Source organism: Triticum dicoccoides, chromosome 2A (assembly GCF_002162155.2).
Source record: "Triticum dicoccoides isolate Atlit2015 ecotype Zavitan chromosome 2A, WEW_v2.0, whole genome shotgun sequence".
NCBI lineage: Eukaryota > Viridiplantae > Streptophyta > Magnoliopsida > Poales > Poaceae > Triticum > Triticum dicoccoides.
Window position 1 is genome coordinate 506,497,999 of NC_041382.1, and position 5,361 is coordinate 506,503,359.

The following is a 5,361-nucleotide window of genomic DNA, read 5'->3' on the forward strand; positions in this document are numbered from 1 at the left end:
GATCCATATGATGCCCTCATGATTGATTCATATGGTGGCCTGATTCTTGTTCTAGGGAAGTGTTCCATACCCTTCCTTAATGGAAATTAAAATTTAATATTGCCTTCTTTCATATCAATCACAGCACCAATAGTGCGTAAAAACGGTCTACAAAGAGTAATTGGACAAGACGGATTGCAATCAATATCAAGAACAATAAAATCTATGGGAACATAATTCCTATTTGCAAGAATAAGAAAATCATTAATTCTTCCCATAGGCTTTTTAATAGAGGAATCTGCCAAGTGCAAATTTAAAGAACATTCTTCAATATCGGTAAGACCAAGCACATCACATAAAGATTTCAGAATTGTAGGAACACTAGCACCCAAGTCACATAAAGCAAAACATTCATAATTTTTAATCTTGAATTTTATAGTAGGTTCCCATTCATCATGCAATTTTCTAGGAATTGAAACTTCTAATTCCAATTTTTCTTCCAAAGCTTTCATCATAGCATCAACAATATGTTTAGTAAAAGCTTTATTTTGTTCATAAGCATGGGGTGAATTTATCATGGATTGCAACAAAGAAATACAATCAATCAAGAGCAACTATCATAATTAAAGTCTTTATAATCTAAAAGGGTGGGCACATCACTAGTTAAAGTTTTGACCTCTTCAAACCCACTTTTATCAATTTTCTCAACAAGATTCTCACCCTCCGAATTATCAGGGCGCCTTCTAGCTAAAGTTAACTCTTCTCCAGTCCCTTTATCATCAATTTTAATTTTACTAAACAAGGAATCGATAGACGAAACACCAATCATTTTAAGATCTTCATCACTTTTATCTTCTAACGATATTGGTTTAGCGGCCATTTGATTTACTAGGGTAGCTTGTGCATCGGATATTTTGCCTAGCAAACTTTCAGCAAAAGCATACTTAGATTGGAGATTGCAAACTTCTCTACTAATATCATCAAGTTGTTTTATTGTAGCATCTACACAATAGAGTGTTCCTTAAGTTCTTCGGTAAAATATTTATTGTGCTCAAATTTTGTAGTCATATATTCCTTAGTACTTTTCTCAATTTCAAGAAAAATATTGGGGTAAGGAACATCATAATATTTCCTTTGAGGCATCATGACTATGCAAACAAGAACGCACGCAAAAATAGATCCGGCAAGAAAACGGCGAACGAAAAAGAGGGCGAATAAAACGGCAAATTTTTGTGAAGTGAGGGAGAGGAAAACGAGAGGCAAATGGCAAATAATGTAAATTAAATGGAGAGTAGATTTGTGATTAGGAACCTGGTAGATGTTGATGATGTCTCCCTCGCAACGGCGCCAGAAATTGCTTTTGATACCTGCTAGAACTACGTCGGTATTTCCCCAAAGAGGAAGGGATGATGCAGTATAGCGACGGTAGGTATTTCACTAAGTGATGAGACCAAGGTTACCGAACCAGTAGGAGAACCGAGCAACACTATGTAAACAGCACCTGCACACAAATAAAAAATATTCGCAACCCGACGTGTTAAAGGGGTTGTCAATCCCTTTCGGGTAACAACACCAGAAATTGGCAAACAGACATGAGAAAGTTGTAATAATTTGATAGATCGAACACCAAATAAAATAAAGTGCAGCAAGGTATTTTTATATTTTTGGTTTAATAGATCTGAAAATAAAAGCAAAGGAAAATAGATACAAAGGCAAATATAATAAAGAAGAGACCCGGAGGCCGTAGGTTTCACTAGTGGCTTCTCTCGAGAAAAATAGCAAACGGTGGGTGAACAAATTATTGTTGGGCAATTGATAGAACTTCAAATAATCATGATGATATCCAGGCAATGATCATTATATAGGCATCATGCCCAAGATTAGTAGACCAACTCCTACCTGCATCTACTACTATTACTCCACATATCGACCGCTCTCTAGCATGCATCTAGTGTATTAAGTTCATGGAAAAATAGAGTAATGAAATAAGAATGGTGACATGATGTAGACAAGATCTATTTATGTAGAAATAGACCCCATCTTGTTATCCTTAATGGCAATGATACATATGTGTCAGTTCCCCTTCTGTCACTGGGGTCAAGCACCGTAAGATCAAACCCATCAGAAAGCACCTCTTCCCATTGCAAGATAAATAGATCAAGTTGGCCAAACAAAACCCAAATATCCGAGAAGAAATACGAGGCTACAAGCAATCATGCATATAATAGATCAAAGAAGACTCAAATAACTTTCATGGATAAAAAGATAGATCTGATCATAAACTCAAAGTTCATCGGATCCCAACAAACACACCGCAAAAAGAGTTACATTATATGGATCTCCAAGAGACCATTGTATTGAGAATCAAACGAGAGAGAGGAAACCATCTAGCTACTAACTACGGACCTGAAGGTCTACAAAGAACTACTCACGCATCATCAAAGAGGCACCAATGGACATGATGAACCCCTCCGTGATGGTGTCTAGATTGGATCTGGTGGTTTCTGGAACTTGTTGCGGCTGGAATTGATTTTCGTCGACTCCACTAGGGTTTCTGGAATATTGGGGTATTATAGAGTAAAGAGGCGGTTCAGGAGGCAACCGAGGTGGGCACAAACCACCAAGGCGCGCCTGGAGGGTTGTGCTCCCCTCGGAGCACCCCCCAGGTGCTTCTTCGGCCCACTAGATGTCTTCTAGTCCAAAAAAATCCACAAAAAGTTTCGCTGCGTTTGGACTCCGTTTGGTATTGATTTCCTGCGACGTAAAAAACATGTAAAACAGCAACCGGCACTCGGCACTATGTCAATAGGTTAGTATGAAAAAATGATATGACTATAAAATGATTATAAAACATCCAAGAATGATAATATAACAATATGGAACAATAAAAAATTATAGATACGTTGGACACGTATCAGTGCTCTGCACTTCCGACGATCTTCCCCCTCAGAAGGTCGTGCTCGGCCCGGAGGTTCTCATTGCCCTCACTTAGTTGCCGGATGACACCGGTAGCCTGTTCAAACGAGGCTTTCATGTCGTCCTGTAACCTCGCCCAGCCGGAGATCTGATCCATATGGCTATGGACGATCACATTCATGCGCCTGTAAGAGTCCTCGCCTGCCGCGAGACATTTTCCCAGACCGCTGCGGTGCGGGAGGACATCTCTGCTGCATTCATGGCGCGGCGGGATATCTCTGCTGCTTCCGCGGCGCGGCAGGACCAGTCTGCTGCATCGATGGCACGGCGGGACCTCCATGTTGCTACTGTCGCGTGGCAGGACATGTCGGCTGCTTTCGCGGCAGGGTGGGACATCTCTCGTGCTTCCACTTCCATGCTCGCCTCTCCCTGGTGGTAATCTCTCGACCCAGAACTCACGGTGGCCATGGCAGATGCAAGGGAATGATGATGAATGACTTGTTTGTTTTTGTGGATGAGGAGTTGAGGAGGAATGTGCAGTCATCTTGGAGTAGTAGTATTTATAACCGAGTACTAATACGCTCCTAAGTGGGAAACCGTTTAGGTTTTAATCGGTGTGAATAGCTTTGCAATTAAATTTAGCGTGGTAGTAATTTGGAATGTGACGGGACGCGGACTCAAAATTTATTGACGGTTCTATAATTTCTAAGTGTGGCACTATTCCCGGACGGCGTAACGTGGGCACGCTTTCTCGGTCGCATACATGGTGTTTGCACCCTAGGGTGCACTGCAATAGGCCATGTCAGCACACGTCTTGTTCCAACAACCTTGCGCGCTCGTTATTACCATCGCGCACGCTTCTTTTAATTAGAATGTGTGCCCGTCTAGCGCACACATGTTGATGTGTCTAACTATTTCTGTTTATTATGGCTAATCGCAAACAGTTCATCCATGTGAAGTGTATGTCATCAACCGCAGACACTTTGATCTGGCTAACCATTTCTTTTATGTTGCCTAATCACAAACAGTTAATCCTTCTGAAGCGTATGCCCTCAATCGCACAAACCTTTATCTAGCTGCCCGTTTATGTTGTTCCGCCTCATCACAAACAGTTAATCTGGATGAACTATGTCGTATATCGCACACGCCTTCATTTGGCTGCCCGTTTCTGTTCTTCCTCCTCATCGCAAACAATTAATTGAACTAAACCATATGACCTGCATCGCATACGCAACTAAAATCGGAACCGTGTTTGATGGCTCCTCCATCGCAAATATTTTGCATCTTTTTTGACGGTTATTTTACATCACCGTTTGCGATTAATGCATCACACACAGTTTCGTCAAAGGGTCTCTGATCGTAGTGTCGCGTTAGCAGGATCCTGCAGTAGTGAAGCTACTTACTTGAGATCCCCCTTGATAGTACGGCACTCGATCCTATAACCCGGTCTCCCAACTACCACCATGAGACCGGTAAAATAGAAAACCTATCAAGGGCAAACCTTTGCCTTGCACATAGTCCACTTGAGCTAGATGATGACGATCTTGACTCCCTCAAGTTGAACCATCTTTCTTGATTCTGTTGGCTTGATGAAGACTAGTAGATTGCTCTCCCATACTCTACTGTTGGTGAGCCACTCTTTGGAACATCTTCACAAGTCCATTGTCACCACAATGGATGGCAAGATCCAAGAAAGATCTCTTCATGATGCTCCACTTGAATTTTCACACCACAATCTTTGATGATGAGTGATACGTCTCCAACGTATCTATAATTTTTGATTGTTCCATGTTGTTATATTATCAATCTTGGATGTTTTACATTCATTTACTAGCAACTTTATATCATTTTTTAGGACTAACCTATTGACATAGTGCCTAGTGCCAGTTATTGTTTTTTGCTTGTTTTTTACTTCGCAGAATACCCATATCAAACGAAGTCCAAATGCATGGAAACTTTGTGGAGATTTTGCCCAGAAGAGACCCAGGTAGCCAAGAAGGTGTACCAGAGGAGGCCCGTGGGGCCCACAAGACACCAGGGTGCATCGAAGGCACAAGGCACGCCCTGGTGCCTTGTGGGGCCCATGGTGATATTTTCCACCACCTCTCAGCTCTAGAAATACCCAGATATTCCGGAAACCCATGGGGAGTCGACAAAACAAAATTCCAGCCGCGCAAGTCCCAGAACCACGAGTTCCAATCTAGAGCCCTATTCTGGCACCTTGCGGGAGGGGGAAACGATCACGGAGGGGTTCATCATCCTCGTTGGTGTTCCTCCGATCATGCTTGAGTAGTTTACCACACACCTGCGGGTCCGTAGGTAGTAGTTGCATGGCTTCTTATCTCTCTTTGATTTTCAATACAATGTTCTCCTCTATGTTCTTGGAGATATATTTGATGTAATGACTTTTTGCGGTGTGTTTGTTGGGATCCGATGAATTGCGAGTTTGTGATCAGTTCTATCCAT